Consider the following 26,941-nt stretch of genomic DNA (forward strand, 5'->3'; position numbering starts at 1 on the left):
TGCACAGTTAGAGCTTTAGAATAAAATAACTTTGACTTTCAAATTGTTTTTTCTTGATTTTAAAAAATTTTTATACTCCACTTTTTCTTCCGTCTTTCTCAAACTCATTTTTCCCTAGTAGCAGAGTTGAGACTTAATGTTACAAAACTCTGCTTGCTTTAAAGAATCTTCTAAGAAGAAGAAGAAAAAGACACTAAAGAACTTCCAAGCAAAAGTTTAAGAAGTTCTGCTATAGCCCATCCACTTGTTTGTGGAATTTAAATATATCCATTTTTGCCACAATAACAGCATAGCCTTGCTAGAATCATGTACAAAGCAGCAGATTTCTTTCTATAAATTACTGGACACTATGGTGTAAAATAGACATTGCTGAGGAGGGATGTTACTGCAACAGAAACAAATTACTTACATTGCATGCAGTAGGTAAGTGGGTGAAAAGAGCATTGAACTATGAGTCAGGAGATGACCTCAAGGCCCAGCTCAGTACTGTAGCAGAACTTTAGGGAAGGCTTTTAGGCACTATGTACTTCAGGTTCCCCATGTGAAAATGAGAATAATGTCTGTTCTGCCTACTTCATGTGAGTTATTTGAGGATAAAAGAAGGTAAAGTGCAATAATGGTCATGAATATTTTATAAACCTTGACGTGATGTACAAGTATACCATACTCTACCACTTTTATTACTATTATAACTTTTTAAAAAAGCATTTGTGACCAGTACAATCCAGCCTTTTCTCTGGAGACTAACATCCAGTTTCATAGTTATTTTACTTTTGATAGGGAAAAGGGAATTAATTCCTGTTATATACTGCAATATTTAGGATCCTCTGGCAGTCAGTTTCTCGGGCTATGACTTCATGTTCCCAGAAGAGGGCAGCAAAACTCCAAAGGCGCTGCTTCTTCCTCAATTAGAGTGACTAAAGCAGCTTTTCCTTGAGAGGAAAAGAACTATACTGTAAAGAATAGCCCTTTTAAAATGATGGTATTTTGGTGACAAAGCTAATCCTACTACAATAAATATCATATCATTCATTCCAAATAACATTTTTCCTTTTCTCTGTCCTGTGAACAAAATAATTGACTGTTTCTTTAATCTCATGTTAATAATTTGACCTATACTTTCAGAAACTCCTACCCATGTTTTTCCATTTAACCCTAGATTCGTAGATCTTACTTAGTACCAGTTTTTAAATAAATTGTTTTGTATATGTAAGAGAAAAGGTGTTCAGTCCTGATTTATAGTTTAGGATGCCTACCTAAGTCCAAAGAATGGTACTAAGCAGTGTCTAAATATGTTCCTATCATAGACTATACGTTTGTCATTCAGATAAAATGTTATGTACATCTAATCTTTCTCATTCTTTCATTATTCAAATATCCCCGTGCTTTTCTATTTAATCTGAACTATCTTGTAATGACAAGAGCAACTAACATTTGAACTGTTCTTAACTCACTTAGGCCAGAGGTTGCAATTTTTATTTTTTTTTTAGTCAAAAAATCAGACCTTGGTGATGACTTGAGCAGTAGGATATAAATAACTCCCACAAGCTTAGCGTTCCAATAATGGAACACTAGGCATATTAATAGCATATAAGGTGCCATCACAGACATGTTTTCCCCTTGATACTCACCATAGCCCTGTGAAGTTGATAGCTACTATCCCCCATTTTACAGACAAATGTTCTAATCTGTAATCAAAATAGCTGATTTTTGCTTGAAGAAAAAGTCTAGAGGGACACCCTATCTGTCAAGAGAGCTCCAGCGGGTGGGTAATTTCTTTCATAATTGCTAGAAGAGCCAATTCTGAATGTGAGACTTTTTCCGTCTGCTTTATTTCAACCAGAGATGGAATAGGAAGGCTTTCCGTTACAGTTTATCAATTCCTTCTGCTTTTGCCAGTTAATCTCTAGCTTTGCTCTTTTGAAAAAACTACCATTTCCCACTCCACTTCTGCTACCACCACCACCAAGTCAGAGTCCTCTTTCTATTCCAGCCAAACCTCTTCCTGTTCTTGAGAATTGCATCACATTCTTGGCTTAACGTAACCAACACCCCCACATTGGCACCAGGGAGTGTGTAGCCCTTCTTTATTGGCTGAAAGTTCTTGTCTGGTGAGCATGGAATAAGTCACTCACTTCCTGAATTTCAGCCCTGGCTAAATTTGCTTCTGGAAAAACATATATCTATTCCTCAGATTTTTGTTTGTTTGTTTGCAAATCTCCTTCACTCCAGCCCTGTACTGGAGTGAGCAAGATTTACCAAATAGGGACAGCGTGAAAGGGAATTTAGCGGGTAGAGGTAGAGGGAAAAGGAATAGTATGTGTAGCTTGCTGAATAAGATATCTGCTCTTGCTGTTTCCATTTCTTCACTTCTCACACAATTTTTAACCCAATCTAATCTGGCATTGGCTCCCATTGTATTGAAAGGTCTTTCACTCAGGACACTAATGCCCTCTCACCTCCCATATTACTAAATCCAGTAAATACATCAGTCTTTATCTTACTTCACATCAGAGTAGCATCTGATGCTTTTGATCACATCCTCTTTGATAGACTCACTCTTCCTTTGCACTATTATTTTTTCCCTATCTCAGTCATGGGTCTTCAACATCCTTTGCCAGCTGCTCTTTATCTACTCCTAAAGTGCTCGTGTTCCTCAGAACCCTGTTCTTCATCAGCCTCTTTTCTCTCTAAACACTTTCTGTGAGAAATATTATCCCTTTCCATGGCATTATTGGGATCTATCTGCCAATTATTTCCAAATCTCTATCTTCCCTAAACTCTGGATTTATATATTCGACTGCTTTCCAGAACTTCTTCAGTTGGAAATTCCTGAAAGCATATTAACTAACTCCCTCCCTCAAACCTATTCCTCTAATAATGCTCCTTATCCAAACATATGCCACACCACCTACCCAGTTTTTCTAGGCAGAAATGTAGGATTCATCCTTAATGACTGTTTTGCTCACCTTCCAAATTCAGTCAATAACCAAGTTCAGTATAATCTACATATTTGAATCCACCCACTTCTCCCTGTCCCCACTAGCCTAAGTGATCACCATCTATGTGGCATTTTGCACATCCCTTTTCTAGTTTCCTGCCCCCAGGTTTCTCCTCTTGGATCATTTTCCACAAACCAGATGGTTCTTTATGTAAATGCAGTTCTGTAAATTCACGACTTGTGTTTAAAATCCTTTAGTTGCTTCTCACTGTCCTTAGGATGGGGTCCGAACTTCTTATCACGGTTCATAAGCCTCTCATGATCAGTAACCTGCCATCAGTCTGAACTCCATTAACACTGACCTCCAGTGTTTCAGACACACCCTGCTTCCTTTTGCCTCTAGGCCTTCATAGATGCTGTTTCCTCTGCTCGGAGCATTCTACTGTAGGGCCTCTAACATCTGTAGACTAAATTCTAGCCTCAAATTATCATTTATCTTATTCCTGAATCAGAACTGAACTTGGATACTTAATTTTTTATTCTTGAATTAAAACCAGGATTTATATTATCCTATGTATTTCTTTGAAAACTGCAGACAAGGGTATTTTCCAGTGAGACTGTATTTGAACTAATTAACTTAGGGTTCAGTTTTCAAAAATCATAGCTGAATGTAAACTGGAACATTTGTTTTTCATGGTACTGGAATGTTTTCTTGGTTGTTATTCATCATGACATTCTAGCTTTGGAATTTTTCATTTCCAGCTGACTTCTTGCAGACTCCTTTCTTACCTCTCAACCCCTTACCCTCTGATTGCCCTATACTTGCCCCTAGATGGATCCAGTTTGCATGCAGTGGTAGCTGTTGTGAGGCTGCGGTTAAATAGAGCTGCTCAGACTGCAACAGGAAAGCATTGAATCGAAAGCAAAGGGGAGGAAGCACAAACCGATACCCACCACAAAGCTGCTGAGTGCCCAGCATGACCCAAGCCGCACCCTCTGATGAGGAGTCTTGTGGAGGAGTAAGAAGCCACAGACTTTAATAAACCATCAGCACAGCCTGTCCTCCACTTCCCTGATCCAGCCTTCCTGGGTCACCATGAGTATCACCAGGTACTGACCTAAGAAGCTGGGTGATGACAGAAAAGTGACCAGAAATGTAGAGGCCGGAGGAAGGTGCCCGAAATGAATGAATGTAAACCATTTTATCTCCAACTCCCTACACAGTTCAGTGTGGTGAGCACGAAGGTCCGGGGCATGAGAATGTTTCTGAGGAGCTCACTGCTTGGAGTGATTCCCAGATGAAGACTCCTAAAAATGTTCCCTAAAAATTGCCTTTGCTACCTGCCTGAAAGGCTGCTTCTAGTAGTGGCCAAAACAACTTATACAAATTTTATAACTAAAAATAAAGCCCTTGTGAGATACAGTTAAGAGAACTTTAAATTTACACTAAGGTATGATGACTATTTTTAGATTATTTCCTGACTTCAATGGAGGGAGGAGAAAGGAAGGAGATGGAGCAGCAAAGACATATGTTACCTACTTAATGATTTCGCCCATGGCCTACCCTGTTTACATTTGTCCCCTTTGCTATCAAAGGAGATATTAAGGAATTATAGGAAAGGGAATGAAAAGTGCAGAAAAATATATAGGAACTAAGTGTAGATTTTAAACATTGGTAAGGTGGAGAACTCCTTGGAACTCTAGAGCTTCACAGTGGCTCTATAATTCACCTGTTCAGGTTCACTACCTCAGAATTTCAGAAGGTGAGATCTGGGCCCTACTTTTGCAGCTGGAAGGTCAGAACCCAAAGAATGGAGGTGACTGACTCAGTCTGGAGGAAAGGTTGCTTGGCTTGGCTGGAAGTGGGTGCTTGTGTCATCACAGAGCGCCAACCTCATACTTCAGATAACAGAACAGGAAATACTGTTAGTGCAGCTGGGAGAGCAGAGGACTGACTGTGTATCCAAGACCATTAAGTTATTTAGTCACCTCTTTGTGTTGGACTTTCTGTCCTACAAGGGACCAGAACTGGCTGTGGGGAGCTTGGGCAATAGATGAAGCAAGCCATCAGGCCAGTTCCTGTTCCTTGCAGCTTTCTTGCCCTTCCTATCATGTTCAGCTTCTTCAATCTGCTCAACCCAGAAAGTCTTCCAAGACTGACATCATTACCAAAGTTTAAATGGAAGAATCTTAGGCATTGTGACAGGAGACGGAGTAACAATTCTGGAGTAGAGGAACCGTCTCTCACAAGGCCTCTCTACTATAAGTGGTAAAAATTTGTGCTTTATTTTAGCAACCACAACAACAGTGAATTGGAAAGGATCTAATAAAGGAAACAGAACAGAATTTGTAGCCAGACGACTTTGTTTTGAAACTATTCTTCCTTTCTTCCCTTCCTCTCTCCCTCTCTTCCTTCTTTCCTTCCCTCCTTCCCTTCAGAAAGGAAAGGTCAGGGAGGATAGCCATAGAATGGGAAGCTCCTTAGGCCTCAGAGGAATGCTGCAAGCTTCCTAAGTCTGAGTGCCTGCTCAGAGTTTGCCTACTTTCTTCAGTAGTCAAGGACATTCCTCAAGTTGTGCTTAATACCTATGCATGATCCAAACTGCAGTAGGTGGGTGACTGCCTTCCCCAGGTGCAATCTTTCAGCATGTGACCTGATGTAGTACATTACATTCCTTAGACAAGGAAAAATTAGCAATATGAATGCAAAGAGGGGAGGCAGAGAGTGTCAGCTACTCTAAAACGCTTAGTTATGAAAGAAGAAAGATTGGCTAGACAGTATGTGTAATAAGGAATGAATTTCATTTTTTACTTGAGAGAGGTTCAGGAATGTTTATATACTTGAGGAAAAAGCATAGTGAGAGATCTTAACAAGTCACTTCATTCCTAAGTTTTGATACCCCCCATCTGAGGCGAGGAGGAGAGGAGAGGAGTTTCTATAAAGATTAAAATTAAATTAAAATCATATGCACAGTAGTGGCTTATATGCCGCAAAGCCCTTTACACATGTTAATTATTATAACTATTATAATCTAGTGACTGTACAGATGAGTAAGCCCTGGTCACAGCTATTCTATTTTTTCTACCCTATATGACAGGACTGTCAAGAGGAGACATGCTCTTGAGTAGGCAGGGCTAAGACACATAAAAGGCGAATACTGGTGTGATTTGTATCTTGACGTGCTTTGAGCTTTTGGAGGATGGTGTGTATATGTGTGTGACTTACTAGATGGAATGATTTACCACTGTATTATTTATTTTAACTTGCCCTGTATTCTTATTTTTAAAATCTTAATTAAAACATGGACACATGTCAAATCCAACATGTCTCTAAAAAGATCTAATGTTTGGAGAAAATTTTAGAAATATTCACAAATTATGCATGGGATAAAGGTCTATTCAGAATCTAAAAGGAACTTAAACAATTCAACAAGCAAAAAACAACCCCATTAACAAGTAGGCAGGCCAGGTGCTGTGGCTCACACCTGTAATCCTAGCACTTTGGAAGGCTGAGGCAGGCAGATCACTTGAGGTCTGGAGTTCAAGACCAGCCTGGCCAATATGGTGAAACCTCTCCTCCTAAAAATACAAAAATTAGCCAGGCGTGGTGGCGCACACTTGTTATCCCAGCTACTCGGGAGGTTGAGGCAGGAGAATCGCTTGAACTTGGGAGGAGGAGGCTGCAGTGAGCCAAGATGGCGCCACTGTATTCCAGCCTGGGTGACAAAGTAAGACTCCGTCTCATAAATAAATAAATAAATAAATAAATAGAATACATTTAAAAAGTTGGAAAAGGACATGAACAGATACTTTTCAAAAGAAGTCATACAAGCAGACAACAAACATGGAAAAATACTCAACATCACTAATCATTAGAGAAATGCAAATCAAAACCACATTGAGATACCATCTCACACCAATCAGAATGGCTATTATTAAAAAGTCAGGCCGGGCTCGGTGCCTCACGCCTGTAATCCCAGCACTTTGGGAGGCCGAGGAGGATGGATCACCTAAGGTCAGGAGTCTGAGACCAACTTGGGCAACATGGTGGAACCCTGTCTCTGCTAAAAATACAAAAATTAGCTGGGTGTGGGGGCACATGCCTGTAATCCCAGCTACTCAGGAGGCTGAGGCAGGAGAATTGCTTGAATCCAGGTGACAGAGGTTACGTTGAGCTGAGATCACACCACTGCACCCCAATCTGGGCGACAGAGCAAGACTGTCTCAAAGAAAAAAAAAAAAAAAGTCAAAAAGCCACAGTTGGTGGCGAGGCTACCAAGAAAAGGGAATACTTATACACTGTTGGTGTGAATGTAAATTAGTTCGGCTACTGTGGAAAGTAGTTTGGTGATTTCTCAAAGAACTTAAAACAAAATTACCATTCAACCCAGCAATCTTCATTACTGAGTATATATCCAAAGGCAAATAAACCATTCTACCAAAAAGACACATGCACTCATATGTTCATCACAGCACTATTCCCAATAGCAAAGACATGGACTCAATCTAGGTGTCCATCAACAGTGGATTGGATTTTTTTAAATGTGATATATACATAGTATTGTATAATACACAGCCATAAAAAAGAATGAAATCATATTCTCTGAGCAACATGGATGGAGCTAGAGGTCATTATCCTAAGTGAATTAAGGCAGAAACAGAAAACCAAATGTGTTAGTATGTTTTCACAAGTGGGAGTTAAGCACTGGGTGCTCGTGGATATAAAGATGACAACATTTGTGCACAAGTTTTTGTATGGAAATAGGTTTTCATGGCTCTTGGGTAGATTCCCAAGATGAAGAATTGCTGGGTCATATGGGAAGTCTAATTTTAGCATTTAGAGGGACTGTCAAACTTTTCCAAAGTGGCTGCACCATTTTACTTTCCCACTAGCAGTGTATGAGCTTTCCAATTTCCACACACTCTTAGCAACAATTGTTATTTTCTGCCTATATTATTATAGCCATTCCAGTGGGTGAGAAGTGATATCTCATTGTGCTTTTGATTTACATTTTCCTAGTGACTTTTCGTGTGGTTATTTGCATATTTTTCTCTTGAAAAATATCTTGTAATCATTTGCCCATTTCTAACTTAGATCATTTGTCATTTTTTATTGATTTGTGTTTTTTATATTCTAGTCCCTTATCAGATAGTATATTTGCAAATATGTTCTCCTATTCTGTGGGGCTGTTCTTCACTTGTTGGTGTCCTTTAAAGCACAAAAGTTTTTTATTCTGATTAAGTTCAACTTATCAACTTTTTTTTTCTCTTTTATTATTTGTGCTCTTGATGTTGCATCTAAGAAATTACTGCCTAACTCAAAGTCACAAAGATTTACTGCTTAACTCAGGTCAAAAGAGTTAGTTTTCTTCTAAAAGTTTTATATTTTAGCTTCTACATTTAGGCCTATGATTCACTTTGAGTTAATTATTGTGTACAATCTTAGGGGTCCAAATTAATTCTTTTGCATGTGGATATCTAGTTGCCCAGCACCACTTGTTGAAAAGACCATTTTTTCCCCATTGAATTGTCTTGGCTCTTTTGTTGAAAATCAATTGATTGTAACTCTTAGGGTTTATTTGTGATTCTCAATTCTGTTCCATTGATCTGTATGTTTATCCTTAGTCAGTAACACACTGTCTTGATTACTGTAGTTTTGTTGTAAGTTTTGAAATTGGGAAGTGTGAATCCACCAACTTTGTTCATCATTATTTTGGCTTTTATGAGTCCCATGCATTTCCATATACATTTTAAGAGTAGCAGAAATTGACAAGCTGTTTCTAAAATTCATAAAAAACTCTCACTTCTAAGAAACAATTAAAATATTTTCTTTCCGACCCAGGGTGAAATTGGATAAGGAGGACTGAGCAGGTACATTTTTGGGTTGTGGAGATGGGGGATGGGTCATTTGAAAGGGGGACCAACCTAATGGAGGAGGGGAATAAAGGAACCACAAAGTTTGGTAAACTTCCCACCCTGGTGAGAGGAATGTTTGTTCAGAGGAGGCAGTTTGTTCTAACACCAGGGAATATTATGAAAGATAATTGAAATTGTAAAGTCCATTGATCTCCCTAGAAGACAAAAAGGTCTCTAAGTAAGCAGTATTGTTAGCTTGTTGATTCTTATAGAAGAAGATTTTCATCCAACTAAGGGAAGCAGCTGGGCCTTTCTCAGGGCTGTAAGACAGGAAATAAATGAAGAAATTCCCCTCTGTCTTTTCTTACCTCTCTCTGTGGCCAGCCCTAACTTTTGTCCATCTTTGTTACCCTTCCCTTTTACAAGCTCCCCAAAAAGAGAGGGAGGAGAGAGAGAAAAAGAAGAAAACCATAGTGGAAGAGAGGGTTAGAGATGCTGGGGATAGGGGAGGAATTCTGGAGCATTTCAAATTAAAGATCCCTAAGGTACTATGGGTGGAAACTACTAAATAATATGATGACTTGTAGCAAGAGCCATAAGGATGATCACATCTTCAACTCAGTAATCCAACTCCTGGGAATTTATGTAAGAAAATAAGACATGCAAAAAGTGTGAGTGGGAATGTTAATGAAAATATTATCTATAATGGTGCAAACAGGAACAACCTAAATCTCCAAAATAGAATCATGTTTTATGACATCATGGCATGTAAAGATGGCAGATTATAATACTAGCTTCACTGTCAAAATATACTCTGAATTGCATCACTTTTCACTGCATTCTGTATTATTCTGGATCAAGTCACCATTATCCCTCACCTGAATTAGTGCAATGGCCTCCCAACTGGCATTTCTGCTTTCAGCCTTGTTCCCCACCCCCAGTCTACTCTCAATACAGCACTCTTAGCAGTCCTTTAAAAACTTAACTGTAAAATTCATATGGAATCGTAAAAGAGCCTAAATAGCCAAAGCAATCCTAAGCAAAAAGAACAAATCTGGAGGCATCACATTACCCAACTTCAAATTATACTACAAGGCTATAGTAACCGAAACAGCATGGTACTGATATAAAAGTAGATATATAGACTGGTGGAACGGACTAGAGAACCTGGACATAAAGCCAGATACTTAGAACCAACTGATCTTCAACAAAGCATACAAAAACATAAATTGGGGGAAGGACACCCTATTTAATAAATGGTTCTGTGAAAACTGGATGGCCACTGGATAGAAGAATGAAACTGGATCCATCTCTCTCACCACATACAAAAATCAACCTAAGATGGAATAAAGACTTAAATATAAGACCTGAAACCATAAAAATTCTAGAAGAAAACATAGAAAAAATTCTTCTGGACATTGGTTTAGGCAAAAAAATTATGACTAAGACTCCAAAAGCAAGTGCAACAAAAATTAAAATAAATAAATGGAACCTGACTAAACTAAAAGGTTTTTGTGCAGTAAAATATATAATCATCAGAGTAAATAGAAAACCCACAGAATCGGAGAAGATATTTGCAAGCTATCCATCCAAGAAAGGACTAATATCCAGAATCTACAAGGAGCTCAAACAAATTAGCAGGAAAAAAACAAAACAAAACAAATAATTCCATTAAAAAGTGGGCGATTTACATAAATAAATGCTTCTCAAAAGAAGATACACAAATGACCAACAAACATGAAAAAAAGTTCAACATCACTGATCATCAGGGAAATGCAAATCAAAACCACAATGAGATACCACTTTACCCCAACCAGAATGGCCGTTATTAAAAATCCAAAAAGCAACAGATGTTGTCACAGATGTGGTGAAAAGAGAACACTTATACACTGTTAGTGGGAATGTAAAATTAATATAACATGTATGGAAAACAGTATGACGATTTCTCAAGGAACTAAAAGTAGCAATCCCACTATTGGGTATCTACCCAAAGGAAAATAAGTCATTATATCAAAAAGACATCTGCACATGTATGTTTATCGCAGCACAATTGACAACTGCAAAGGTATACAACTAACCTAAGAGCCCATCAACCAATGAGTGGATAAAGAAAATGTGGTATATATATGCCATGGAATACTACTCAGCCATAAAAAGGAATGAAATAATGTCTTTTGCACATTTGGATGGAGCTGGAGGCCATTATTTTAAGTGAAATAACTCAGGAATGGAAAACCAAATACCATATGTTCTCACTTATAAGTGGGAGTTAAGCTATGGGTACACAAAGGCTTACAAAGTAGTATAATGGTCATTCGAGATTCAGACAGGGGAAGGTTGGGAGGAAGGTGAGGGATAAAAAACTGCATATTGGGTACAATGTATACTACTTGGGTGACAGGTGTACTAAAATATCAGACTTCACCACTATACAATTCATCCTTGTAACCAAACACCGCTTATACCCCAAAAGTTATTGAAATAAAAATATATTTAAAATTTAAAAGAGAAAACCTAAATGTGTCATCCACTACTCAAAAGTTTCCATGGCTCCTTCTCATTTAGTATAAAAGCCAATGTCTTTGATTAGTCCTGGGCCCTACCTCATCTGGCTTCCATCTGTGACCTCATCTGATATTTTTCTTCCTGTACACTCCATTCTGAACATATAGCCTGCTAACTGTTTCTTGAATATACCAGGCCTCCTCCTGCCCCAGTGACTTTTGACCTTCTGTCTGCCTCAGAGTATCTTCTCCCAGATATCCATTAGTTTGTTCCTTCACTGCCTTCAGATCTTTGTTCAAATGCAACCAATGATACTTTCTTTTCCTGACCATCCTATTTAAACTCACTATCTTCCTCCCATCCCTCAGCCTCTAGCATATCCTGTTCTTCTTCCTCGCTTTATTCTTCCAACGCTTATCATTTTACCTGACTTATTTATCTGGGCTGTTCCTCCCCTTGCCACCTGTGCTCTATGAGAGGAAGGATTTATGTATTTTCCTCACTACTGTATCTTCAGTGTCTTGACTATTCCTGGCACAGAGTAGCTGCTTAATAAATATTTACTGAATGAATGAATACATCCACAAAAGTAGTGATTATGAACATTAGGTCATAATTTGAAAAATGGAAAGTATGTAACTGTAAGCTGTGATATGCACAGTGGCTGTGGCAATGTGGTGTAGCACAGTCTGGGAACTGCAGATGAGAGAGATTTGGATTTGAATCCTGAGTTCACTGCTTCCTAGTTATGTGAACTTCGGCAAGTGTACCTAACCTCTCCGTTTTATCACCTATGGAACAGGTAGAATAATGCCTCCTTCACAGAATGGTGAAAATTAAATGAGAAGATGAGGGAAAAGCCTGACACCTAATAGGCGTTCTACGCACATTAACATTCTCCTAAAGAACATATATCCAGTGGGTAAGAACTGCAAAATAGGCCGGGCGCGGTGGCTCAAGCCTGTAATCCCAGCACTTTGGGAGGCCGAGACGGGCGGATCACGAGGTCAAGAGATCAAGACCATCCTGGCTAACACGGTGAGACCCCGTCTCTACTAAAAAATACAAAAAAAACTAGCCGGGCGAGGTGGCGGGCGCCTGTAGTCCCAGCTACTCAGGAGGCTGAGGCAGGAGAATGGCGTAAACCCGGGAGGCGGAGCTTGCAGTGAGCTGAGATCTGGCCACTGCACTCCAGCCTGGGCGACAGAGCGAGACTCGGTCTCAAAAAAAAAAAAAAAAAAAAAAAAAAAAAAAAAAGAACTGCAAAATAATTGGGTGTTTCAAAGATAGGGATTATGCACTTTTATGAAAAAATTTTAATACACAGGTCCTCTCTAAGCATGGATATATATATAAAAAGAGTGCCAGACTAGGAGTATGGAGACCTGGGTTCTGAGTTCACCTCTGATACAGGCTGTGTGACATTAAGCAAATCCTAACCTCTCGGGACTGTTTTCTCATCTGCACAATGAAGAGGTAGAATGTAGGAAGTTTGAGTCCCATCAGTGCTTAAAATTCTATAATTCAGAAAGGCAGGCCATTCCACCTAGGTTCATCCCGCTTCAGCCCAGCCTTACTCAGGCGTGCTGGCCAGATGTTTCTAATCTTACGCATAAAAGACTGTATTTGGTATTCAGAGGCCAAAAGAAACTGGACAATTTAGGAAAAGTACTAAGCAGATGAGTTTTCCTTCTGTCTGATTCTTAAACAACTACATGACTATTATTCAAACTTAAGAAAACAGGAAAAGAAAAGCAAGTACACGTATTTAGGTTTGAATCAACTACGTGAATATTTAGCCATGAAGAAAACTGCTTTTGTGTGTGTGTTTTATTAATTATTATTTGTACAACAACCAAAAAGTAGACGTCAGCAGTTTTCAACTGTAACTATAACCTCGTACCATGTGGCTGTGAGCCGAAGCACAGGAGGGAGTAGCTGGAAGGGAATCTGGCTAGAGCCTTCCCTGGCTCTGGAAAGCTCGTGGCTTTGTTTTTTTCACATTGCTACACCGAGGCGGAGGAGAGGAGGATGTTTGGGTTTACAGGCCACCAGCCACTGTCAGCAAGTTTGTAGCCCTGGCTTCACTTCCCTGAAAGGGCGGGGGAGTTTCAGCTGCCCTGGCCTCCCTCCAGCAACTGAGCCACAGAGGATTCAAATACCCCATCAGTTGCAAGGCCCTGACTTTACCCAGCTGAAAACTGACTATCTCATCTGGGAAGGGTCAGTTAAAAAATGACAGAACTGCCTAAAGTAAACAAAGGGAACAACCACAACAGAAACTTTCTCTGCGATGTTTCTTTATAATTACCGGCCCATCCCACCAGGGCTCTGGCTTGAGTCCCCATCCATTCTCCCTGCCCCCACAGGACCTTGTTTGAGTAAGCCCTAGCTGACCTGAGGATCGCCTCCCTGTCTACGTGCCTCTGTCCTGCCTCTGTCCCGCCCTCTCCATGGAGGGGAGGGAGACTCCAGATTGCAGGAAGTTTTGAGAATGGAGTTTGAGGATTGTCAGGCAAGAAGACCCTCTAGAGCTCATTCATTAGGACCTCTAATAGATGAGTAAACAGCTTACATGAAGTGCCTAAAGTGGAGAGCAAGTGTGGGACAGAACTGGTTTTCTTCTTGCTAACCAAGAGCTCTTTCCAGGTAATCATATACTGTTGTAAGGGACTAAAGATAAGGAAACTAACATTGAAGTTCTCTTTCTCCACCTTTTCATTCTAAACAAATCCTACTTTGTTGAACTTTACAACTTTATAGATAGGCTGTGCATGGTCGCTTATGCCTGTAATCCTAGCACTTTGGGAGGTCGAGGCAGGTGGATCATGAGGTCAAGAGTTCAAGACCAGCCAGGCCAAGATGGTGAAATCCTGTCTCTACTAAAAATACAAAAAAAAAAAAAAAAAAAAAAATTAGCTGGGTGTGGTGGCGGGTGGTTGTAATCCCAGCTACTCAGGAGACTGAGGCAGAGAATTGCTTGAACCCGGGAGGCAGAGGTTACAGTGAGCTGAGATCACACCACTGCACTCCAGCCTGGGTGACAGAGCAAGACTCAATCTCAAAAAAACAAAAACAAAAACAAAACAAAACAACCAAAAAACAAACAAAAAATGCTTTGTAGATAAACATATTTTGAATTTAGACTTGAGGACAAGGACTAAATCTTACACTCTGTGTACCTTGTTCGTATTTCAGAGTTCATGAAGTGTATTCATGGCCAGCAGCCAAGTAGAGTGGGTAGGACATTGGCTTCAGAGTTCAGCAAGTCTCAGAATCCCATCTCTGCACATTCTAGCTGCGTAAACTTGTAAGCAGATTATCTACTCTAAAACTTAGTTTCCACATTTGCAAAAGGGGAACAATAAAACTCCACCTCATTATTTTGCCATGAAGATTTCATGAGATGATACATGTAATGCACATTGAAAAACTTAACAAATGTTAGAAATTGTAAATAGTCCTGGAAGGCATTTATCATTCCCGTTTTACAGATGAGAAAATTAAAGCTCAGAGAGTTTAAGGGCTAGAGCCATACAATTGGTTAGTAAGGTAGCTAGGATTTAGCTCAGCCTCCCAGCTCCATATCCACAGTACTTGCTGCCCCACCACTGAGTGTAGACAACTGAGGTGGCCCTAAGCTATGGGTCAAATATGTCTGTCCACATCATCATGGAACGACATGTTATTTATTAAGTCCACACACGCTTGAGGTGCCAGAAAATGGATGCTTCCGGGGTGAGGTAGGCTCTTCATGTGCAGCCTTCATGTGCAGATTCCAGCCAAGGAAATCAAGCCTGGCACTAATCCCTTGCCCAAGCCCAGGTACGTCCCAGGGACGGAGTAGGTCGGAAGTCCTTGAATATCCTCAGCCTTCCTTTCCTCTGGCAATGCTTCCTTGATGCCCTAAGAATATTTTGCTTACCCTGATATTACAGCCCTCTTCACACTCTCGAGCGTTCTAGTATTTTGGGTGTCCATCTGATTCTCCTGTTGAAACAGTGGACTCCAAAGTGAAGGGCTCAAAATGGTACATAGGGGTATGAGAAAAACATATGTGAATACTTGCTTCTATTTATTTTTAAATCTAAAATATTAAGAAAATTAGGTTTTACCAATATTAAAATATCACAGTAGAGCATATATAATTTATAGTAAACATGCAATTATTAGGCATGTATGCTGGTTTTCTTTTCTTTATATTTCTTTTCTTTTTTTTTTTTTTTTTTGATGGAGGGGTATGAAGAAAAGAGACTAGAGGTAACTGTTCTGGAAAGTAAGCTCCTACAGGCAGAAGCTGTGTCTTTTTCTAATGTGTATTCCACCCCTCCCTCATTACCTAGCACTAAATGACTCTTCCCTGATTAAATGAATTTGGCATCTATGTAAACTTGATTGTCTTTCTTGTTTTTCCTCTCCTTTTGTCATCCATCTGATATAATATTATGTCTTATTCAATATAAGAATATTCAGGTCCCAAGACCTGAACAAATAATAAAGCTGTGTTAGTAAAGAGTGCAAATTGCCATAAAAAGACTGAAAAATACAAGATTCATAGTCCCCAAGGAGATGGTTAATGGTAGTCAATAAGGCATATAGTGGGCAAAAGAAAAGCTAAATGTGAAACTTCATGGAAGAACTCATGGACACAAAGTCAGGCTGGGAGCCCCAGCACTACAGTCTGAGAAATCAGATGTAATCTGAGCATATGTGTATTTTCAAACTAACAATTGCCCTCCCGCTCCTCTGAAACTTGCAGAAAGCAATGCAACACAATGCAACGAGCCAGGGTCTTGGAGAAAGAAAGAAGTCCCAACTCTGTCACTGTCCTCGTTGGGTGATCTTGGGCAAGGTCCCTAATCACCCCCACTCCCAGAAAAATAGTTCCTCACCTACAAACGAGGTTGAGCTAGATGATTCTGGAGGTTCCTTCATGCTTTGAAGCAACCCATGTTTTCTTCCTGAGGCAATGTATACTTCAAGTGACACCATGAAGCTCACTGGACCAAAAATATCACCTTACCACCAAGCCTTTCATGGTTTGTGACATCCTCTCCTCAGGCACCGTGTCTCCATGTGGTGCTTCCCAACCTAGCAATAACTTACTGGCATGAATCCACTTCAAGTATCAGTTATGTCCATAATGCATGTAGAGTGGGAAAGCAAGATACGAAAGATTATATATGTGGTATGCATATGTCTATAAATACATACAGATGTATGTGCATACACATAGAAAAAGAACTGAAAGATACTCAGCATACCTTCAACGGTGATTATTCCTAGGGAATAGGAAAGCAAGATGAAGGTATGAATTTTACCATTTACTTTAAATTCTCCTGTATTTTTGTTGTTTTTTAAAAAATAAACTATTTTACTATTTAAAAATAAAAATTTTAAAAAATAAATATTAAAGTCCTATACAAATGTTTAATAATATTTGTAATAAGTAGCACCAGTTTCTTCAAGAGGCCCTACCAGAAGCAAATCTGCATCTTGATACTGCATTAGAGCCTTGGCTGAAGTACTAATAATACCCGAACATTCTATGGAGGATAGGGCCCTGGACTGGGAGACCCTAATCACATAATCAGAAACTCTTATTGAGTAATCTTGGGCAATCTGAGTTTTCCCAAACTTTACCCGAGTTTGGTTTTCTCGACTAGAAAACAATACTTTTGAACTAAATCCTCTATTGGGAACTTTCTACTCTGAAGTCCTGTGATTCTTTTTTTTTTTTTTTTTTTTTTTTTTTTTTTTTTTTTTTGTGAGACGGAGTCTCGCTCTGTCGCCCGGGCTGGAGTGCAGTGGCGGGATCTCGGCTCACTGCAAGCTCCGCCTCCCGGGTTCACGCCATTCTCCTGCCTCAGCCTCCCGTGTAGCTGGGACTACAGGCGCCCGCCACCTCGCCCGGCTAGTTTTTTGTATTTTTTAGTAGAGACGGGGTTTCACCGTGTTAGCCAGGATGGTCTTGATCTCCTGACCTCGTTATCCGCCCGTCTCGGCCTCCCAAAGTGCTGGGATTACAGGCTTGAGCCACCGCGCCCGGCAGTCCTGTGATTCTTAACAACAGGACATGAAAAAGACACAGGAAAGTGAGTATGTCCTGTGGCAGCCAGGATACTTTCCCCCAAAGCAAAGTGAAAACTGATGTGAAACTCCTTCTTCCTTCCTTATTTTCCTCTCTCTCTCTCTCTCTCCACCTCTGTTATCTAAATGCTCTATATTTGAAGCATTCATCACTTTATAGGCCCTGATGGGATACAGAGGACAACATTTTACTTGAGAAGCGGAAAATGTCAGATACTTATTTTCCAGCTTCCCTTACAGGTATGCATAGGCATAAGGATCTGCATTGCTTTTTGACTCAGGAGCTAGTGACCTCAAATAGCAAAGACTGCTGAATCTGTTCTGCAGCAGGAAGTGGCATTAGTTGTAATAACAACATTCATTTTCCAGATGCTACAGCGGTGGTTGTTCTGGTGGTTCTAGCAGCAGGGACCAGCATCCAGGCTTGGGGCATTCACTGAGCAGTGGTTTCCATGCAGTGGGGGCATTGATGACTTCATGATATTGTTCTGCGGTACAATTTTAGGTGTTGCTTCTGGCTATGTAGCCTCTAAACCTGGGTTTCTAGTCCTCCTGGAGAGCCTGTGAACTACCTAATATTTTTAAATAAATTCATTTACTGCTTAGATTAACTACAGATTGTTTCTATTGCTTGTGACCAAAAACGTTTACTAATGCACCTGTTATTTTTTTTAAATCATGCACTTGGAGATTATATATATACACACACACATACGTTTTTAAGGGAAAAAAACTCTCCTCCCTTCCCTTTGTTGATCCCTTATTTTCCCAGTTTCTTCTCTAGAGGCAGTCATAACGATTTGTTTCTTATGTATTCCTCCAGAGATATCTTGTATGTACACAAGCACATCTATGTATTGAAGAAAAGTTACTAAAAATCACTCAAATAGGATCACTGCATATACACTGTTCCATACTTTGCTTGTAACCTTAAGACTACATGTTAGAGATAATTCCATAAATATAAAGCTGCCTCATTCTTTTTATTATTTTTATTTTTAGAGGCAGGGTCTTGCTCTGTCTCCCAGGCTGGAGTGCTGTGGTGTGATTGTAGCTCACTGCAACCTCTAACTCCTGAGCTCAGAGGATCCTCCTGCTTCAGTCTCCCAAGTAGCTGGGACAACAGGTACGTGCCACCACTCCCCACTAATTTTTTATTTTTTGTAGAGTCAGGCCTTGCCATGTTGCCCAGGCTGGTCTCAAACTCCTGGCCTCAATTGATCCTCCCATCTCGGTCTCCCAAAGTGCTGGGATTACAAGTGTGAGTGACTGTGCCTGACCTGCCTCATTCTTTTTATTGGCTGCTTAGTATCCCTCTGAATGAATATACTATAATTTATGTAGCCAGTTTCCTCCTATAAGCAGTTGGATTGCTTACAGTTTTTGTGGCTACAAATAATACTGCAATGAATATCGTTGTAAATATGTATTTTAAAAAATATATGGAATGCTTCATGCATGTCATCCTTGTGCAGGGGCCATGACAATCTTCTCTGTATCCTTCCAATTTTAGCATATGTGTAGCTGAAGTGAGCAAGTAAATATGTCTTAATGTCCAGTGCAAGCAGATACCTGTCTGATAGTGAAGTTGCAACGTCAAAAGGTAAATGTAACTTTAAAACTTTGATAGATAGCACCAAAATGCACTGCAAATTTAGTAACAAGTTTTAATCCTGCTAAAAATATTTTAGACTCCTCGTCTCACCAAATCTTTACCTCACCAATGTATATTATCAGATTTTATAATTTTGCTGTTCTAATAGGTAAAAACTGATTTTCTCATTGTTCTGATTTTCATTCTTTAATTTATGAGTGAGGTTGAACATTTTTCATGTATTTAAAAGCCATTTGTATGTATTCACCTGTGTAGTATATTCATGTCCTTTGCCTGTTGTTTTCTATTGGATTTTTATCTGTGTTTAACTGCTTTGTAAAAACTTCATCTTTTTTTTTTTTTTTTCTGAAGTAGGTTCTTGCTTTGTCACCCAGACTGGAGTTGCAGTCTGGCATCCTCCTGCCTCAGCCTTTTTTTTTGAGACGAAGTCTCACTCTGTCGCCTGGGCTGGAGTGCAGTGGCGTGATCTCAAATCACTGCAACCTCCGTCTTCCAGGCTCAAGCAATTCACCTGCCTCAGTCTCCCGAGTAGCTGGGATTACAGGCACGTGTTACCACTTCTGGCTAATTGTTTTGTATTTTTCATAGAGACAGGGTTTCACCATGTTGGCCAGACTGGTCTTGAACTCCTGACCTCAAGTGATCTGCCTGCCTCAGCTCCCCCAAAGTGCTGGGATTACAGGCATGAGCCACAGCACCCAGCCCTGCCTCAGCCTTTTAAAGTGCTAGGATTACAAGTGTAAGCCACCACACCTGGTCAAAATTCCATATTTTAAAGTAAATTATGTAAATTTACTTTAATGAAGTAAATTGTCATACTTGTTGCAAATTTTTTTCCCAATTTGTTTTTGGTTTTCTGACCTTTTAAACTTTGATTTGATTTTTGGTTTTTGCTTTGCATAAATCTTTAATTTTCACAAAGCCAAATTTGTCTATATTTTTGCTTATGGCTCTAGATTTGTTTGGAATGGCTTTTGGCTGGGTAGCTTCTCATGGTTTCAACATTGAAGCTGCTAATTTAGAAAAACAACACTGAGACTTCTGGTTAAAGACAGCAGATTAAACACATGCTCCACTCCCTCCTAGAACTCAACCAAAATTTAATGTTTTGATTAAGTGATACATTCACATGGTTTTAAAACCAGAAAAATACAAAGAGGCACAGCCTGAAACGTTTCCCTCATCTATGTCTCCCATCAGCTCAGTTCCCACTTTCTCCCGGTCCAGAAATAAGGACTGTTATACTTTCTTATGCGTGTTTCCAGAGTTTCTTTATGTGTATGTAAGCAAGTAAGAATTTTGGTAAACTTTTTTTGAAGGAGAAACCTACAAGGACAAAAGACTATAAAAAGGACAAGAGTAAGAAAGATAATTTTAAAAGCTGGAACATAAGGCCAGGCACAGTGGCTCACGCCTGTAATCCCAGCACTTTGGGAGGCTGAGGCAGGTGGATCATTTGAGGTCAGGAGTTCAAGACCAGCCTGGCCAACATGGTAAAAACCCATCTCTACTAAAAATACAAAAATTAGCCGGGTATGGTGGCGGGTGCCTGTAGTCTCATCTACTTGGGAGGCTGAGGCAGGAGAATCACTTGAACTGGGAAGGTCGGGGGTAGGGGTTGCAGTTAGCCGAGACTGCGCCACTGTACTCCAGCCTGGGTGACAGAGTGAGACTGTGTCTCAAAAATAAAATAAAATAAAATATAAACAAATAAACAAATAAAAGCTAGAACATAGATGAATGAATGGTAACTGCATCAAGAGACCTGAGAAAGCTGAATCCTAAGCCTGAAGATGAGAAAAGGTAAAGCAACTCACTTTACATTTCAGAATCCTCCAAATGCTCAGCAATTGGTGGCACCAGGTACTTTTGGAAACAAGGATGAAGTTGTGGCTAAAAACAGTAAGTTGAATTGAAAATCAGTTCAGGAAACAATGAAAGCCCCAGGCCCCCTCTTCCTCTTGCTGTTAGATGGATTGCCCCTTCCCCACAATGTCCAAGAATGGAGGTTTTTCTGGTGGGAGAGTAAGACAGAGAAGGGACAAGGCACTATTGTGTGAAAGGACAACACGCTGGGAAAAAACAGGAGATTATACACATTGCCTTCTGCTGTCTTCTCTTACTTAGGGAACCCTGACATCCAGCCTGAATATTAGGAAAGCCTTCTCCGAAACTCTGACACACTGGAGAGAAATGCTCTAAAGATAACGCAGAAATGACAGCATCTGTGAAAGAAAAAGAAAACAAGAAGTATTAATAATATCTCCCGAGAAATAAGAGAACTAGTGCATATATGAAATAAGAACAGAATGCTATTTTTTTTTTTTTGAGGCGGAATCTCACTCTGTCGCCCAGACTGGAGGGCAGAGACGCAATCTCGGCACACTGCAAGCTCCGCCTCCCGGGTTCACGCCATTCTCCTGCCTCAGCCTCCCAAGTAGCTGGGACTACAGGCGCCCGCCACCGCGCCCGGCTAATTTTTTGTATTTTTAGTAGAGACGGGGTTTCACCGTGGTCTCGATCTCCTGACCTTGTGATCTGCCCGCCTCGGCCTCCCAAAGTGCTGGGATTACAGGCGTGAGCCACCGCGCCCGGCCCAGAATGCTATTTTTTAAAAGGAACATTTAGAGAACAACAACAAAAAAAAACTTAGAAATTCAAATACGATAGCAAAAATATAAAAAAGCTTACTAGGTTTGGAAAGTAGAGAGGAAAGCAGAAAGATAACAGATGGAAAATAAAAAATATAAGAGCAAAATTAATTTATTTGGGAGATGACCCCAGGAAACATCTGTAGGGGAGTAAAGTAATGAGAAAAGGATCCTACGGAAGTTAATATATCTAGCAAGTTACTGTGGACAAGTGGAACTTGACTCCATCGGGGAAGTCTGGGAGGCCTGTGTTGAAAGCATGCTTCAGGGTTAAACCCCCTCATGGTTGAGCAAGCTGGGATATTTATCTACTAACTCTCATCAGTCGTTGGTTAAGGGGCTCTCCCAGGGAAAAGGGGGTTAATTCCCCAACACTTCCTGAGCAAACTTTCAGTAGCTTTTTCTAAGCCCTCAGGCAAAGAGACATACATGCTGGCAATTTTGAAGGCCTGGATGTTAAGTGACAAGAGAATTCGGGCAGGGCACTGATGGCAAATGTTATATCTTCCCTGCACTCTCTCTTAGGAAACTACTGAAGAATGTGCTCCACCAAAACAGTGCTGTGAGTCAAGAAAGAGGAAGAGGTGGAATTCAGGAACCAGAGCACTCAACACAGAGGTGAAGAGAGTCCCCAGGATGTGGGTGAAGGGAAGTCCCAAGATGACAGATGTACAGCAGGCCTAGAGGTCAGTCAGCTCAGAGAGGAGCAGATCGGTAGGTCTGGAAGAGCTCGCTTCCAGATAAAATTGATGGAATACCAAGTTTGTTCGGACATAATGAGAGGAGACTTAAACAGCTAGAGAGGAGTATGGATTAAATTAGTGACATATGCACAGAAAAACTAGGCAGATGAAAAATGAGACCATTATTAACCCCAGAGAAAGCAAAACCGTTTTGAAGAAAGTGATCATAATTTATTACACAACACAGGTGTGAATAGTATTTATTTGATCATAGTAATATAAACACTGAGTGTCAGTTTAATAATGACATAGAAATATAAGCCCATGCAGTATAGGAAGAGGCGAAAACTGAATCCCCATCTTCCACAGTGGAAAGTCAATAGAGAAAACTAAGAAGTAGCTATTTAGAGATACAATGATTTCTCTCCTCCCCCTAAAAAAAGATTTAGTGAAAGCATTGAAAGTGATTTCCTCTGAGGAGTGGGAAATGAAGGGGTGGAGTGGGGGAATGCTATTTCTTGTAATTAGTAATTTAGAAGTATTTGATTCTTTAAACTATGTGCATATTTAACTTTGATGTTTAAAAAAACTAAATAAAACTCAGTAATCATTTTTCCTTTGCTGTATGAAAAAGGGAGGAGGTGAGATGGAAAATGCGCATCATTCCTAGCTGATAAGGAAACTGGGCAGGCAAAATGAAACTTGCTTGTTCCATGAGTCCATCAGCCCAGCAGGGTCAATGTCTTTTCAATCTTCTTGAGGCAGAAGAAAAGCTATGAGCAACTGAGAAATTAAAACTTAAATTCCTTTGAAAGAGCCATTAATGCCAAACTGACCTGAAATCTGGGGCTACCCTAAGAGGGTTTTGGCCCAAATAAATAGTCCAGGATAAGTACAAAGAAAGGGTTCTTTCAAATGCAAAAATGAAACCAGGATTATATTAAGGGAGCTAGTAACAGCAATTGAGTGTAAGCAGAATGCATTCTTAATTATGTCTAATATGAATTTCTTTAAATTCTTTAAATGCCAGTTGTTTTAAAATACAGAAATTAAAAATGTTACTATTTTGATTTATAGTTTTAATTTTAAAAACCATGGGCGTACGTTGTACAGTCTTTTAATTAACCATATCTATGATTGAAATTGCACATTGTGGCTGGGCGTGGTGGCTCACGCCTGTAATCCCAGCACTTTGGGAGGCCGAGGTGGGCGGATCACAAGGTCAGGAGATCGAGACCACGGTGAAACCCCGTCTCTACTAAAAATACAAAAAATTAGCTGGGCGTGGTGGCGGGCGCCTGTAGTCCCAGCTACTCGGGAGGCTGAGGCAGGAGAATGGCGTGAACCCGGGAGGCGGAGCTTGCAGTGAGCCGAGATCCCACCACTGCACTCCGGCGACAGAGCGAGACTCCGTCTCAAAAAGAGAGAGAGAGAGAGAGAGAGAGAGAGAGAGAGAGAGAGAGAGAGAGAAATTGCACATTCTTTAGGTCTCTGGCCCGATCATGATGCCCAGAGTTTGTTACTTTCTGATTGCAGGCAAAATAACTACAGGAATGAGGCCTCCTGAAGGCAGAATCAGTTCTCCTTTCTCTTCCTACCTTCAATCTTTACCTACTAGATCCTTCAGAAAGTTTCAATCTAAAATAAAAATAAAGAAGAAATTCTCACTTAAACTATCACCCAAACTTTCTCTTTTCCTTCATCATAATACTTCTAAAAAAAATACATGCTAACTTCCTTCTCTTCCTTTACTTCCTCACCACATACTACTTCTTAACTCCTTGTAATCTAGCTTTCACTTTGACCATTGCACTGAACCTACTGTCTCAGAGGTCTCAAAGGACTTCTTACTTGCCAAATTTCGGTCCTGCTTAGCCCTCATCCTCCTCAACCTCTCTGTTTTTGACTTTCAAAATGTCTCACTGTGTCTCTCTCTCTGTTGCTCTGTCTCTCTTCTCTCTGTCTCTCTCACCCACCCACTCTCTAGCCCCCTTATTCTGTGTTTTTCCTCTCTTTTGGTTTTCCTTCCTCCCTTGTTATTCTTCCTTTGGCTCTTCTGTCCCCCTCATTCTCTTAAGAATAGGCATCCAATGAGATCCCATGACTCCCTGCAAGATCTGGGATCTGCCTATGTCTCCAATCTCATATGCACCCTGTTCCCCCTTGTTCATTTCACTCCAGTTACACTGATGTTTCAGTTCCTCTAATGGGCCAACGAGTTCTTTATTACCTTAGGACCTACTCTCTCTACCTGGGACACTCTCCCCCACTTCCCCCCACCCCCAAAGTGCTTCATCTGGCTATTTCCATATTAACTTTCAGGTCTCAGCTTCATATTGCTTCCTCAGAGTGGCTCTCCCTAAGTGCATCCCCTCCCCACCCCTCCAAATTAAATCTGTTTCCCTGTTTTTTTCTATTTTAGAAATAGTTTTTTATCAAATTATCATATGGCTTAAAATGGAAGACTAATTATGTATTTATTTGCTTAAATCTCTACCTTTCTCTCCAGAGTGTAATTTCCATGAGGACAGGAACCTTGTCAGTTTTGTTTAACACTGTATCCTTAGCATTCAACACAGACCTTAAAGCAGCAGATGACAAATATTGGTTGAATAAATGAGTGAACAAAGAGCCAGGCGCTACAGTAAGTACTTCTACCTGTTGGGTGCTACAGTAAGTACTTTACATATATCACCTCATTTTTATTCTTACAACAACCCTATGCATAGGTACTACTATCAGATGAAGAAATGAAAGCTTATAGAGACTGACCAATATGCCCAAAATCTCACAGAAAAATAAGTGTAGCTCTCACGACATGAAAAGATGTAGAGGAACCTTAACTGCATATTACTAAGTTAAAGAAGCCAATCTGAAAAGCCTTCATACTGTATGATTCCAACTATGTGACATTCTGGAAATGGCAGAAATATAGAGACAGTAGAAAGGTCAATAGTTGCTGGGGGTTGGAAGAAGGGAGAGATGAATAGGCAGAGTGCAGAGGATATTTAAGGAATGAAAATACTCTGTATGATATATAATAGTGGATATGTGTCATACATTTGTCCAAGCCCACAGAGTGTACGACACCAAGAGTGAACCCTAATGTACACTATGGACTTGGATGATGATGATATGTTGATGTAGGTTCATCAGCTGTAACAAATGTACCACTCTGTGTGGGGATGTTGATAATGGAGAGGGCCTGTGCATGGATGGGGACAGGGAGTATATGAGAAATTTCCATTCTTTCTGCTCAATTTTGCTGTGAATCTGAAACTAATGTAAAAAATAAAATATTTTTAAAATGAGTGTCAGAGGTAGGATTTGAAACATTTGTTTGACTCTATGTAGGGCTTAATTACTATACCGCTTCCCAGTTGACAAATCTAATACTTTCACCGTCCAAAGCTTCCCTCACACTTACTTCCTGTTGTCTGTTTCTATGGTTTCTCTTGAGTCCTTCCAGGATCCATTCCAAGCCAGATAATGGTACGTGGGTGGGAAACTGTGGTCATGGAGGAGACTGGACAGACCTGGAAGCTTTTCTTTTCTAACACATGTTTCTGAGGATCCCTCAGGAAGCCTGTGAAGGAGGAAAACCACGGTGATGGTCAATGCTCTGACAGCTCCTCTGCCTCCTTCTCCATGCTCTTCTCCTGCCGTGCCTTCCCCAAGGCTGTGGGTTGCTCCCCACTGTGCTACTCCCCTCGGGCCTTCTCTCCCTGCCCACATTTGCATGTGCCAGTCCTTTCCCCTGACAAAAATGTCCACATAGAATGGTAAGTAGAAAAAAAATAAGAGACAATATTGTACAAATAGTTGTTATGGGTTGAATTGTGTCCTCCCAAAATTGATATGTTGGAGTCCTAACCCCCGTTACCTCAGAAGGTGACCTTATTTGGAGATAAGGTTGTAGATGTAATCAATCAAGTTAAGATGAGGTCATAATGAAGTAGGAGGAACCCTTAATTCAAAATGACTATTTCCTTATAAAAAGAATGCCATGTGGAGAGGCAGACATGTACCAAGGATACTGCCATATGGAGAGGCGGACACGCACCGAGGATACTTCCATGTGGAGAGGTGGACACGCACCGAGGATACTGCCACGTGGAGAGGTGGACACGCACCGAGGATACTGCCACGTGGAGAGGCGGGCACGCACGGAGGATACTGCCACGTGGAGAGGTGGACACGCACCAAGGATACATGCCATGTGGAGAGGAAGGCAGAGATGGGGTGATGCAGCAGAAAGCAGAGATTGGGGTGATGAAGCAGAAGCCAAGAAATACCAAAGACTTCCAGCAAAACAGCAGAAGGCAGGAGAGAGGCCTGGGACATATTCTTTCTCACAGTCCTCACAAAGAACCCACGTGCCAACCCGTTGATCTCAGACTTCTAGCCTCCAGACCTGTGAGACAGCAAATTGCTGTTATTTAAGCCACTCAATTGTGGTACCTTGTTATGGAAGTACTAGCAAGCTCATAGAAATAACAGAATCCTGATCTTGTAAAGCAAAATAAACTCATGTATTACAGGTTATCATCTTACATACACACATACACATACACATACACATAGATGAACACATAGAAAC

General features: G+C 40.4%; 2 long non-coding RNA genes and 1 pseudogene across 2 annotated transcripts in view; 1 reads left to right on the forward strand and 2 right to left on the reverse strand.

The window, feature by feature from the left end:
- Positions 1 to 18,828: 18,828 nt before the first annotated feature.
- Positions 18,829 to 18,927, reverse strand: LOC114674923 (U6 spliceosomal RNA; annotated as a pseudogene).
- A 1,165-nt stretch (positions 18,928 to 20,092) lies between these two features.
- The window catches only part of LOC144331827 (uncharacterized), a 57,357-nt gene continuing 50,508 nt past the window's right edge, over positions 20,093 to 26,941 (reverse strand). Inside the window, exons 2-3 of the long non-coding RNA XR_013399354.1 lie at positions 25,769 to 25,927; positions 20,093 to 21,232 (exon numbers count right to left, since the gene is read on the reverse strand). This is a non-coding gene — a long non-coding RNA (uncharacterized LOC144331827). The remainder of the gene's footprint in view (positions 21,233 to 25,768; positions 25,928 to 26,941) is intronic.
- On the forward strand, positions 20,831 to 26,881 carry LOC114677582 (uncharacterized). Its single transcript, XR_003728936.2, has 2 exons — positions 20,831 to 20,909; positions 22,184 to 26,881. It is a non-coding gene; the product is annotated as an uncharacterized LOC114677582 (long non-coding RNA).

Source organism: Macaca mulatta, chromosome 1, assembly GCF_049350105.2.
Source record: "Macaca mulatta isolate MMU2019108-1 chromosome 1, T2T-MMU8v2.0, whole genome shotgun sequence".
NCBI classification, from domain to species: Eukaryota; Metazoa; Chordata; class Mammalia; order Primates; family Cercopithecidae; genus Macaca; species Macaca mulatta.